Consider the following 14,659-nt stretch of genomic DNA (forward strand, 5'->3'; position numbering starts at 1 on the left):
TTGGCTCTTTGCTGAGATTATCATTCGTTCCAGCACAGCAAGAGTGGTAGTTTTTTGGGATGTGAGTACTAGTATATTTGAATCTGGACTGACATCACCAACCTATTTCACACCTGCCACAAACACAGCTGGGCCAGACTGGATGTAATGAATTATTCAACAATAGTGAGACCTATCTGAGCTCAACAAAAAGTTTGTTGTTTCACAGTAGTGGCAGTCTAGGAGCAGAACCATCCACTCAACATTAGAATACTTTGGGTCAGTCTGGTAAGATTGGAAATTGCCTTGAGAAGAATAGGCCCCATAGGTTTCACTATAACTATCAATCTCTGTTTTCTAGAGAACTATATTTTTAGGGTAGATCAGGAGTTTATGAATAATAGAAACAGTAATGTACGTTGTCTTTACACACACCCACCCATCATCTCTTATTTTTTTCAAGTTAATATAATGTGCTTTCTTTCAGACATCTTTTTTGAATGTTAGGCTGGTTGTATTCTTGCTTTATGAACAACCTTCAGGTTTTCCTGTTGATAAATCAACAAAGATTAAAGTTTACTAAGTTTCATTCTTGCTGGCAATCTGAAAAACCCTAGAGAAAGAGGACTAGTTGTACTTAAAATATATATATGTGCACCCCATATTGCTACTAGAGTCCATGTTGCTACTGGAAGTGTCAAGGTTCCTTCCCCACTCTGAACTCTAGGGTACAGATGTGGGGACCTGCATGAAAACCTCCTAAGCTTACTTTTACCAGCTTAGGTTAAAACTTCCCCAAGGTACAAACTATTTTACCCTTTGCCCTTGGACTTCCACTGCCACCACCAAACGTTTATCTGGATTTATTTTATTTAGGAAAGTATTGTTTGGAAATGTCTTTCCCCCCCAAAATCCTCCCAACCCTTGTACCCCACTTCCTGGAGAAGGTTTTGGTAAAAATCCTCACCAATTTGCATTGGTGACCACAGACCCAAACCCTTGGATCTTAGAACAATGAAAAAGCATTCAGTTTTCTTACAAGAAGACTTTTAATAGAAGTAAAAAAGAATCACCTCTGTAAAATCAGGATGGTAAATACCTTACAGGGTAATTAGATTCAAAACATAGAGAATCCCTCTAGGCAAAACCTTAAGTTACAAAAAGATACAGATAGGAATATCCGTTCTTTTCAGCACAGCTTAATTTCTCAGCCATTTAAAGAAATAATCATCTAACGCATATCTAGCTAGATTACTTACTAAGTTCTAAAACTCCATTCCTGTTCTGTCCCCGGCAAAAGCATCACACAGACCAACCCTTTGTTTTTCCCTCTCCCAGCTTTTGAAAGTATCTTGTCTCCTCATTGGTCATTTTGGTCAGGTACCAGCTAGGTTATCCTAGCTTCTTAACCTTTTACAGGTGAGAGGATTTTTCCTCTGGCCAGGAGGGATTTTAAAGGGGTTTACCCTTCCCTTTATATTTATGACAGGAAGCAATAAGGGAAGTGAAAACAGTAAGTAAAGTAAGTTTTAAGCATTGAAAGCTTTACTTTTCTGACAAGTAACAGGAAAAGCCTTTTGTAAATGATCAGAAATTAGTGTTGCTTTTTTAGTGGTGTTGGTATTATTCAACAAACATGTTGTTTTTCCACTGACTGTTGAAATAGAAGACTTTTGATACATGAGAAACTTACGTTGGACCCCTCAGAGAAATTCAACTTTAAATCAGACAAAGAAATTACTTTGTGAATTTCGTTTTTTAATTTTATTTTCAAAAATTCTTCCGCTTCAGCCCTTAAACCTCAGTTAAATAACTGTATGGAAAGTTGGGACTCTTACATAAAAATTGTTTTTCCAATTTTAATTTATTTTATTTACTGATTTCCAAACCATTTAAAACAATTCTAAGAAGCAAACTTTTTTTGCCTAAGGTTATTAGATATTGAAGATGTAAATGAAAAACGTTGATCAAAGAAGTACATAGATTTCTTTTACTATGAGTCAGTGTGATAACTTACAAAACAAGCAGGGAACAGCTGAATATAATTGGGGTAAGTCCTAGTTGCTCAGCATTTTGTTACTCATAATGATTGTCTAATGGCTGTGTAATTATTTTTGTTCTCTCTGTTATACTGTGATCTGGTGTGACAGAGTGGCACCAGTCATGATGTCAAGATTGTGCTTATGTTATTTTACCCCTGTTCATAGGAGATTCTATGGTGACAAAATATTTATGGTCATGAGGCTTTTCATTGTTATACTATTGTAAATGAGGTGCATTTATGTTATAGTTGCCGCATTAGTTCAGGATGACTCAGGTCTTCCATTATAAATCTCAGTTGTTAAAGGTTAATAGATAGAGAGAGGATTTGGCTCTGTACAATAGCCTAGTAAGCACTGTTCTGTGGGCACGGGGTGTATGTCAGATTCATCCTCTTCCTCCACTCAGAAACTACAAATAAACAGTAGAGCCAAAGTGCTCAAAAGCACTTATGTCCTAAGTAATTTTTGAAAAGGGGACTTCAGGTGCATCAGCAGATGGTCTTGCCAGGAGTGCTCTTCTGCTGACAGCTGCTCTAGTTCTTCTGTGATCCACCTCTTCCCGTGACTCAGCCCTCCAGCCAGGTCAGGATTTAAGTTCACCTCTTGTGGGATATTAAAGACCAAAAATAAAAGAACATTATTATTTCAAAACCAGTGTTATCTAAAGAGGGTTCAGCAGGAGTCCATCCTTCTATCTGGGGCTTGTTTTCACACAGCCAGTGTTCCTGGGCTTGGTTGTCTCAGACTCCCATCCACTGGGACGCTCATCAAAGCTCTAGCCTCTTGGCTGAAACCAGATTCCCCCATCAAGAGAGAAGCAGAGCTGTGCTTCCCTTTCTGGTTAACCATAAACTGAGTCACGTCTCCTCCTTTTAACTCTTCTCTCCTATCTGCTACAAGTGTAGCTGGCCAAGGCCAATTAGGTCCACATATCCTCATTAACCCCTCCCTTGCCTGTGTGGGGCCTGTACGACCCATCATGAAGTGCTGTTTGAAATTTTACTCTCTCTGACCGCTACTGCAGTCTCATTGTTGCAACAGCCACTGTGGTTGCTGTGTCCTCCCCACTTAGAGCTAGGACTTAGATTGTGACCCAAACCTGTTAGGTGGGACTGTGACAATCTTATGTGGGTAAATAAACTTGCTCAGACATAGGAATACAGAGAAAAATGATTTAATTGACTAATTACTGTACAGTGTATGGTTTAGGCAGGCCAGAGGTTTCATGTAACTTGTGCAAATGTGTAATCTTCAGTGATACACACTACACATAATCCAGAAGGGATTCCATTCCTGATTTAGGACATAACTAACAGTTAACTGAATTCACCAGAACTGCCAATGACAGTTGGTATAATTCAAAAATGGCAAGATTGTAATTACAGTAGAACTTCAGAGTTACAAACTGGCCAGTCAACCACACATCTCATTTGGAACTGGAAATACACAATCAGGCAGCAGCGGGGGAGCCAAATACAGTACAGTACTGCATTAAATGTAAACTACTAAAAAAAAAAAAAAAAGAGGGAAAGTAGCATTTTTCTTCTGCATAGAAACATTTCAAAGCTATATTAAGTCAATGTTCAGTTGTAAACTTTTGAAAAAACAACCATAACATTTTGTTCAGAGTTCCAGACATTTCAGAGTTCCGAACAACCTCCATTTCGGAGGTGTTCATAACTCTGAGCTTCTACTGTACAGCAGAGTGCATGAGATTTAATAGTTTTAGTGGATAAACTTGTATGGCATGCACTATGGACAGAGAACTACTTATTCCACACCATTCAAAGTTGTGTCCTTAAACATGTAGTTCTTTTTACATGTAGTTATAACTAGACTGGACAAACTAATTAAGAATATGGTGCAGAGTATTCTCTGCATTGACAGGGGATAAAGAAGATGACCTGTAGTCTTTTTCTTCTCTAACTTCTATGGCTGTATGACATGCAGTCAGTTAATATGTTATGCAACAGTTAAATAGACTTTTCTAAGGATCCAAAAATTAGCATCAGGCAAGGACTTATTAAATGATTTCGTTACAAAACTAAATCCAGTCACACACAAGTAAAACACAATCTTCCACTGTCTGCCAGAAGGTGCTGGCTTCACACTATTTCTCAGTGTCAATAAGAGAATTAGACCTGTGCAAACATAGATCCACTCCGATAGTAGCACTCCAAAGCATCCCAAGAGCACTGGAGAAAGTTCCAAACAGCCCCAGCTATTTGAGTTAAACATTTTTAAATCAGCAGGTCTGGATAACTTACATCCAAGAGTTTTAAAAGAGCTGGACCACTGTGATGTAGATATTCCGTAAGTCTTGGAACATTGGGGAAGTTCCGGAAGACTGGAAGAAAACCACTGTTCTGCCAATATTTAAAAAAGGGTAAATGGAATGACCCTGGTAATTATAGGCCTGTCAGTCTGACACTGATCATGGGCAATATAATGGAGCATCTGATACAGGACTCAATTAATAAAAAATTAAAGGAGGGTAATATAATTAATGCCAATCAATATGGGTTAATGGAAAATAGATCCTATCAAACTACATTCATTTTTTTTGTGAGATTACAAATTTGGTTGATAAAGGTAATAGTGTTGATGTAATCTGCTTAAACTTCTGTAAGGTGGTTGACTTGGTACCACGTAACATGTTGTTTAAAAACTAGAATGATATAAAATTAACTTGGCACACATTAAATGGATTAAAGTTTGGCTAAAGAATGGGTCTCAAAATGGTAAACACGGAATTGTCATTGAGCAAGTGTGTTTCCAGTGGGGTCCCACGTGGATCAGTTCTAGGCCCTATGCTATTTAGCATTTTTATCAACAACCTATAAGAAAACATAAAATCACCACTGATGAAGTTTGCAGATGACACAAAAACTGGAGGGAGTGATAAATAATGAAGAGGACAGGTCACTCATACAGAGCATTCTGGATCACTTCGTAAGCTGAGTGCAACCAAACAATATGCATCTGAATATGGTTAAGTGTAATGAATGCATTTAGAAAAAAAAGTATAGACCATAGTTAGAGGATGTGGGGGACTCTATCCTGGGAAGCAGTGACTCTGAAAAAGATTTGGGGGTCGTGGTTGTTAATCAGCTGAACTTGAGCTCCTAGTGTTAGGCTGTGCACAAAAGGGCTAATGTGATTTTTGGATGCTATACAAGGGATTCTTGAGTAGGAATAGAGAAGTTATTTTACCTTTGCATTTGGCACTGGTATGATCCCTGCTGAAATACTATGTTCAGGTCTGGTGTCCACAATTCAAGAAGGATGTTGATAAATTGGAGAGGGTCCAGATAGGAGCAATGAGAATGATTAAAGGATTAGAAAACGTGCCTTATAGTGATAGACTCAAAGAGTTCAGAACAAAGAGAAGATAAAGGGGTGACTTGATTACAATCTCTAAGTACCTACATTGGGGACAAATAGCTGATGTGCTCTTCAAAGCAGAGAAAGGTATAACATGATCCAGCTGGAAGCTGAAGCTAGACAAATTCAGACTGGAAATAAGATGTAAGTTTTTAACAGCGAGTAATTAACCACTGAAATAATTTACCAAGGATCATGGTGGATTCTCCATCACTGACCATTTTAAAATCAAGAATGAATGCTTTCCTAAAAAAAAAAAAATGCTCTAGGGATTATTGTGGAAGTTCTATGTGACCTGTGTTATATCGGAGGTAGACTAGATGATCACAATGATCCCTTCTGGCTTTGAATTTATAGGTGGGTTTCCAACACAAAGAGTTGGAAACTCTGTAAGCATCTCCTTTTTGGGTTTCTTCACAATCCTTCTATAAAGGGGTAGAGTTAGACCCTTCTGTGGAATTAGTAAAAGTGTAGGCCCCCAAACCTGTGGATATTGGGACACACATGGCAATCAGAAGCATCAATGTTGAGGCCAAGAGCTTGGAATTCCAACTGTCCCATGGCAAAACTGGTTTCCTTTGGAGCTGCATTGTCAGGTTATTTCCAGTCATGGCTGCAGTAAAATCTGCCATCTTTGTGGCAATGGGGATCGATCTTTGTGAGGGATATTCCTGCCATTTTGACTAGCATGTACTCCATGGTGGATTTCAGCTAGGAAATGAATCCAGATTAAAATTAGCTACCACAAAATGCCAATGACTTGCAAAAGAGGGAAAACTACCTGTGGCCACATGCCCTGCCTGTCCCCAAACAGGTCTCCCAGGAGGAGCTTTCACAAGAGTCAGGGTGGAGAATGCAGTATAGGCACTGATGGCGCCCCAATGCTGATTTGGGGATTCTTCAAGCAGATTTTGCTACTCTCTGCTCTGAGTATCAGAGGGTAGGATGTAAGAACTGAGTTACCAAGAGATCAAGGGACCTTCCTAAGGTCACATAAAAAGTCTGTAGCAGAATAGGGAATTGAACGTGGGTTTCCTATGTACCAGGCTAGCCCCCTAACCAGGGAACCATCATTCCTCTCATTGTTTCCACCTTTTCTATGCTACCAGCTGGTCGGTCAAATGCTGCCTGAATGAGGTCTTGTCTGCACAGGGACTTTGCTCCTATTACAACCACTGATGCCCAGACAGTGGTGTAACTGCACTGCAGCAAACCTGTAGCGTAGGTAGACAAAGCTGCTGTTTGCACTGATAGAGTTTACCCCTCCTTGAACCAGCATGAAATGCACAGTGTAGAGTGCAGCTTACAGTTGTTTGCTCTGCTTATACTGGGAAATCCCCAGGCTAACTAGCTAGCCAAGGCCTGTGATGCAGTCCGTTATATACAGCTTGGGCCTTGTTCTCCATATTCTTGTGTAAACGGACCTCTCAGAGTAAGGTTATTGTGTTATAATTTGATATACATCTGTGACGGGATCCCCAGGGTACAACCTGGAACCGGGGTACTGCTGTGTCCCCTTAGGTCTCCAGCCTGGGCTGTCTCTCACAATGCTTTGTTAGTGACAGGTAGCAAACCCCTCCAGGCGCTGTTATCACTTAGCACAACAGCATGTGGAGCCCCACACTGAGCTATATTGCATGAATGCTCCCTGAGTCACTCACAAATCACACAGAGAAAGGCACCAGCATATCTCCCAAGCTTCCAGCCTTGCTCTCCAGAACTGTACCGTCTTGTCCTGGTCAGAAGCTTGACCAGTGTCTTAGATATTATCCAGTCCACCCCACCCTCGATGTGGAGAGGACACATACTAGCCTTCGTAAACTGAGCTGAGATTTCCCAAGCACTTAACCAAAACACACTGTTTTAGATAAAACAGATTTATTAACTAAAGAAAGATTGATTTTAAGTGATAAGTGGTAGGCATAAAAGGTCAGAGATAGTTACCAAAGAAAATGAAAGAAAGCAGTCTAAATTTTAAACCTATTTAGACTAAACAATATTTGGATCAAGCAGTTTTTCTCACCCCACTGGATGTTGCAGATGATTTACAATCCTTAATACACAGGCTTACTCTTTAAACCTGGGACCAGTCTCCTCAGTTCAAGTCTTTGTCTTCCCAGTATTTTTGTTGCTTCTGTTGTGTGATGCTTCTCTTACAGAATTGAAAATTCCTTGTTTACAAGTCCCCTGCTGATTAATAGTCATGTAACACCCACCTGGGAGTGGATCACCTCCTTTGTTGTCACTGGAGAACTGGCAGTGGATGACCCTCAAACTTACAACATATTTCAGTAACATACAGCAAAATCTCATAACTTTATACACACTTATGATATACATATTTTGACAGAACAATGGGTTTCAGCAGATCATGACATTCCATATGATATTTTACGTGGCATGCTTTGTATGAAATATAATTATATGACGGGGTGAATATGGGAATGCCAGGGTACTACTCTGAAGTACAGAGTATCAGAACATCCAGGGGGCACCCCCTTCCAAAACCATTGGCCAAGATTTAGTAGTGGTTTGTCAGTGGTAGTATACTTTACCCAGCAGGAGAGAGCTGGTGTGGAGGTGGGATTGTTACACCCTGATAAAAGGTTATTTAATGGTAGCCAAGGTAATACAACTGGTTGTCAAAAAACAAAACAAAACATAAGAGAGATTTTATTTAATCTGGAATAAACAGAACTGGATTCCACTTACTCACAACAACATTAAATAGATGAATATACAGTATATAATAAAAAAAACCTCATAATAGTTCAAACACTCTCTTTCTCTCTAACTTACTACTAAATGTACCCAACTAAATATAACCCCCTGTCATAAATATAAAGGGAAGGGTAAATACCTTTAAAATCCCTCCTGGCCAGAGGAAAAACCCTTTCACCTGTAAAGGGTTAAGAAGCTAGGATAACCTGTATGGGGTTAAGAAGCTAGAATAACCTCGCTGGCACCTGACCAAAATGACAAATGAGGAGACAAGATACTTGCAAAGCTGGAGGGGGGAGAAACAAAGGTTCACTCTGTCTGTGTGATGCTTTTGCCAGGAACAGAAAAGGAATGGAGTCTTAGAACTTAGTAAGTAATCTAGCCAGATATGCGTTAGATTCTGTTTTGTTTAAATGACTGATAAAATATGCTGTGCTGAATGGAATGTATATTCCTGTTTTTGTGTCTTTTTGTAACTTAAGGTTTTGCCTAGGGGGATTCTCTATGTTTTGAATCTGATTACCCTGTAAGGTATTTACCATCCTGACTTTTCAGAGGTGATTCTTTTACTTTTTCTTCAATTAAAATTCCTCTTTTAAGAACTTGATTGCTTTTTCATTGTTGTTAAGATCCAAGGGTTTGGGTCTGTGTTCACCTATGCCAATTGGTGAAGATTTTTATCAAGCCTTCCTCAGGAAAGGGGGTGTAGGGTTTGGGGAGGATTTTGGGGGAAAAGACATTTCCAAGCGGGCTCTTTCCCTGTTATATATTTGTTAGAAGCTTGGTGGTGGCAGCAATAAAGTCCCAGGGCAAAAGGTAAAATAGTTTGTACCTTGGGGAAGTTTTAACCTAAGCTGGTAAAAATAAGCTTAGGGGGTTTTTCATGCAGGTCCCCACATCTGTACCCTAGAGTTCAGAGTGGGGAAGAAACCTTGACACCCCCTAAATAAAGAAATATATTTATCTCTATATACGTAGGCCATCTTAAAGTTTGTTGGGGGTTTTTTTTAGTTCAAGGTTCTCCCTTCCCCAAATCTCTCACTGGGTGCTGTCTAACGCCCAAATCAGTCTTTAAGCCTCAAATGCCTCTTATGACTTGCTGAAGAGATGGACTCGACTCCAGTGGTGCCTGCTTACAGGGGTATACATGAGACCCAGACCCCCTGGATCAGAAGGACCTTTGATTCTCTTGTTCTGGGTCTCTGGGACCCCACAAATCAATGATAGGAGAAAACTAGAACTGATGACCAGGAACAAGCCATCAAACATGGACTAACTTGATCAGACAGCTTTAAACCAAAGGGACCCTCTTTTACACATCTGTCTGTCCTGCTCAGTCTATCCACTTACTCTTGGTTTCTCTCAGTCTTGGTTTCCCTTCATCCCTTTCTGGCTGCCCTCTCCCCTGGTCCTGTTTTCTCTTCATCCCTCTCTCAGGCTCTGGACCTCCTTCCTCTGTTCCTCAACCCTTCCCCTTTTATGCCCCCTTTGCACAGGTATAAATGGCACCAGGTACAAGCCAGTGGAGAATCAGGCCCCTTATGTTTTCCACAGATCCAAGTTATAAAAAGTTTAAAAAGGGTTTAATTGAACTAGTTGCTCAGTTACCTCATGAACTCACCACTCCTTCCAATGTAATGTTCCAGGACAAACACATTCTTTTATTTTCCTTCAATTGCAGGTAAAGTACATTGAAAATCTCACTGATTGTTTTATGAATCTTCACTCTTTACCTTGAAATGCAGGATAAATGTATCTTCCTAAATCCATAGATGTGTTAAAGTATTGCTGCTAGAGCACAGTTCCTCAATTCACTGTGCTCGGGCAGCAACACTTTAACAAGGGCTTTAATGTAGTTTAGGTTCGGTGATCTTGTATAAGCCTCACCTCTTTGCTTTCTTTAAATGCTGCTCACTACAAACCTACTCTTTAATGTATTTCAGAGCTGTGGTATATCCAGACACTCAGCCCATTCATGGCATAGAACAAACAGTTAAGGATATTGAACACTACTTTGTACCTTACCTGGCAAGCAGAGCCCACAATACCTTAGGCAGTTGGCCAAAATAAGCCAGTCTGTATAATTATAGGAGAAACCATTTTTTACTATCTTAGAACATGTAACAACACACTTAACCAACAGATTGGAAAGAGCAGTGTCTGTCTTTCTCAATAGTGGGATATGTTATTCAAACTGCATGTTGGTTGCCAAGTCTATGTACATACCTTCCCAGACTTGATAACAGGCTAGTTTCCCGACAGGAAAAGCACTATAAATAGTATTCCTTGATGCTATGTAATCTTCTTACTGGCTGTTTTCACTTGTTCATTCACTTGTCTCCCATTTGTTTGGTGAGATAAAATTAGAAATACAGGGAAACTTATTAAAATATTTTAATGAGGAAAGATATAAACACAAGTCCCTGCATGGGGCGGCAGGCTGGGGCTACTCAGAAGCCAAAGCTAGTGCAAAATGCAGCTGATACCCTTTGAGCAGTGTGGCACACAGGAAACAGATAACCCCACTGGATTTCATTAAATGTACAGGTGGAATTGCAGGTGTTGGTCCAACTCATGAAGCTCTACATGATTTGAGATGCACTTATTTCAGAAGCCATCTCTCCTTGTGCAGTCAGATTAGGATCAGCGGATAAACTGGAGTTGCCTCACTATAAACAATATAGAGAGCTGCTAGTGTGCCAGTCTCAGGGTGAGTTGGTACAACTTGGATCTGGAATTTGATTCCTTGTGCCCCGTCCCCTTTGTTCTGAGTAGGGCTTGAAGTTGATAAACATCTAGGCACCCACACACATGTAGGTGGGTGTGACTATGTGGTGGAGCAGGAGACCGAAGGAGGATGTAGTAAGGGTCTTTGGGTACTGGGTGGTTGTGGTGGGTCCCTTTTTCTATATCTTATAGGTCAGATTATTAATTGAAGGATGAAATTTGATGATTCAAGGTACTGTAGTAGGGAAATGTTTACATTATCTACTTGTGTATTAAAATAAAAAGCACCTAGAGACCTACAGATGCAGACAAATCTGAATAAATAACAAACATATGAAGAAAAGGAAAATGAAGTTTGACTTTTAAATTTACAGATTTATGTTTAATGGAAAAAATATCAAAGGGCTAGATTCACAAGGGGAATTTACGTGTCTGAGCTCAACATTTAGGTGCCACTGGCATTCACAGCCCATTGCTCAGCTGCTGTCTTGCCTTGGCAGTACCTGAAGTCCCGTAGGAGCCTGAAGCCCCTGATACTAAAGTCCCCATAGCACCTAAATATCTGCTTGTGGGTATATTCAAGCCACCTAAATCCTGATGCCACAAAGCAGTTTAGGACCTATGCCATAGTGGGACTCACAAGCTAGGCATTTCCTAACTTGTTTGTGGGGCCTATTCTGGTAGGTGTGCTCTGAGCATGTCTATCCCACACAAAAGGCAGCCAGAGGTGGTACCCCACTTATACTTCATAGCCCAATGGTTAGGGCATTCACTTAAGCTATAAAACAGCCAGGTTAAAGCCCCCACTTTGCCTGATTTGGAACAGAGACTTGAACTTAGGTCTCCTACCTGCCAGGTGAGTGCCCTTGCCACAGGGTTATGGGATATGCTGGGGTGGAGCTCTCACAGTCTCTCCTGTTGAAGCTGTTCTACTTTGTATAAACAGAGACAGTGACTCTATAGACTAGTGGCTAGCACATTCACCCGAGAGACCAGGATTCCAGTTCCTGCTTCAATGAGCATTGCAACACCTAAGTCCCCAATGTGAATTTAACATAAAACAGAAAATAAAAAAAGGCACTTACACTTATGTGAGAGGCTTGCATGTTGTGATATCTGTAGAATGCCCACTTCTGAACTCCCTGTCTGGCTACTGAAGACAGCATAAGGAGTAGTTGTTGATTTAAAAAAAAAATAGTATATGAAGTTGTTTCTGTTATAGATAACTGTTTCTTCTAGTTGGGGACATCTCTCTTCTTCATAGTCCAGTGGGTTACACTTTCAGAATCCAGTCCTATGCCTGCTGAAGTCAAGGGAAGTTTTGCCATCAACTTCCCAATGAAGAATCCGTTAGTCTTTCTAAATGTCTGTCAAGCAGTTACTGTTCCTTTAGAACTTTCAGGTAGCACAAGAGATTTGGAAGTTAAGGGAGTGTAAATTACTTGGAATTTTTTTTAAAAAAATTTCACATTTAGATGAAAGTATTTTGAAATACACCTGGAAAATTCAGATCCTCAAATACTAGGAGAGACTGTTGAGGGAGGACGGGTGTATTGTGTGTCTCATATCGCCACTAGGCAGTACTGCCGACCTCGGACTATGTTGCCAAGTAGCAAGAGTCAAGGGCCGCCTTGAATAGCTGCTACAGTTCAGGTCAGTGTTGCTCAATGGCAAGAGTCAAAGGCTGCCTTGCCTAGTGGCTATAGTCTGAAGGGTGGGGGATAGGGAACTCCAGCCCATCCTGCTTCACTGGAAGCTGGGTCCTTCAAAACAATAGTTCATACATGTGACTTAGGAACTGGCATCCTTATTCCAGTTCCCTGGGTCATTTCTTACCCTTGCTTCTTTTCCTCTGTCAGCATCACCAAGGGGATCCCTCTTGGTGTCCTCTGAGGTCAGTCTCTGGAGCATCTTTCCCTGCCAGTGACAACTCATCACCCTCAGTCCCCATGGTTGAAGGGTCTGCAGCAGCTTGACTATGAGGCCCAGTCCCAGGAGCTTCTCTGCAGGAAGCCACTGTACCCAACTGCTCTCCATCCTCCCAGATTGAGCTGAGCTGCCCCCTTTTGAATGCTCCCTCCTCTGGGAGCATACCCAGCAGAGAGGAGGGGGCATGGCTTCCTGTTTCCAGAGCAGCTCCTTAACCCTCTCCTCACCAGTGTAGGGTTGGTATACCCCATCACAAAGGCATAAACGTGAGTGGCACAGGTAATGCTTTATCTACTTGGATTCTACACTGGATAAAATATACCAAATGCCCAAAAGGTTACACTTCATATGAAGGTTCATTTTTATAAACAGTTTATAAAGGGTTCATACATGTTTTAAGAAATGGTTAACCAATAGTTAGGGTCCAACAGAATAATAGGCTCCTTACAGTCAACTATCTGCAACTGATGTGGTTGTAACCATCCATAACTCTGAACTTAGGTCTGTAACATGCTTTAAATATCTGTTAATCATTCACTAACCCTTCATAAACTACGTAACAAGGTAGCCTTTATGTATTAAGTGTTTGCTTTAAAATGTTTCAGAAATTTAGTGGCAGGTTGGCTGGAACATTTTTTGTCACTTTAATCATAGTTTATAGCAAAGAGTAACTTTTCTAATTTCTCCTGATGCACTGCTAACAGTGTAATGCTTCATGCCCTGATCTATGAGTCTCAAAATACAAATTATGTAATTTGACAGACATATACAGTTTAGAAATATGCTGTAATGTCTCAATAACCTGAGATTTGAAAACAAGGCATTTTGATAGAAGACAGAGAGGAAAAAAATCCTCTTGAAAAAGCCTCTGAAATATTTCAATATTCTGAAAATGTGGAATAATATTTACAAACTGATTCATTATTATTTGTATAGTGGGATTTACTTGTCAGTGGTAAGTGAATGTAATTCCCCTTCCCCCCCACCCCTCTCCTATATACAAAGGATCAAGAGGAAATTGAAGGATTTGAAATCTGACCTTAAACTCTGAAAACACAAAGTAAGCTGAAAGAACAGCCCCACTATCTTAGCCAGTTTAGAACAAGATTATGAGAGAACGAGGAGTATTTATGGCACCTTAGAGACTAACAAATTTATTTGAGCATAAGCTTTCGTGGGCTAAAACCCACTTCATCAGGTGATGCAGTGGAAAATACAGGAAGAAGATAGATAGATAGATATACACACAGAGAACATGAAAAAAATGGGTGTTGCCATACGCACTATAACGAGAGTGATCAATTAAGGTGAGCTATTACCAGCAGGAGAAAAGAACCTTTTGCAGTGGTAATCAGGATGGCCCATTTCCAACAGTTGACAAGAAGGTGTGAGTAACAGTGTGTGTGTGTGTGTGTATGGGGGGGGAATAAGCATGGGGAAATAGTTTTACTTTGTGTAATGACCCATCTACTCCCAGTCTTTATTCAAGCCTAATTTAATGGTGTCCAGTTCGCAAATGAATTCCACACAGATTATGAGAGAGTCCATCATAACCATCCTATTCAGCATGAGTTTTTCCGAAGCTTCCAGAAAAAAGTTATCATCATGCCAAGAGAGAGAATGTTGGAGGTTGTATGTGTGAGTTCAAGTCAACAGGAGGACACCATTCTTCAGTGATCGACGGCTTGCAAATACACAGTAGCATCATTGTTAACCGACCCCACAGATCATCAAGATTATACAATATCAAAAGGAATTTGAACTTACAACTTTAAGTTCTAAAATACAAATCTTCTAGCCAGTAAGTAGAAGGTACAGCTTATATAAGTTGGGCCAACTATTCCTACTCAAGGTAATAGACAATTATTCCTAGTAAC

The sequence above is a fragment of the Lepidochelys kempii genome, chromosome 7, assembly GCF_965140285.1.
Source record: "Lepidochelys kempii isolate rLepKem1 chromosome 7, rLepKem1.hap1, whole genome shotgun sequence".
In the NCBI taxonomy this organism is placed as follows: domain Eukaryota; kingdom Metazoa; phylum Chordata; order Testudines; family Cheloniidae; genus Lepidochelys; species Lepidochelys kempii.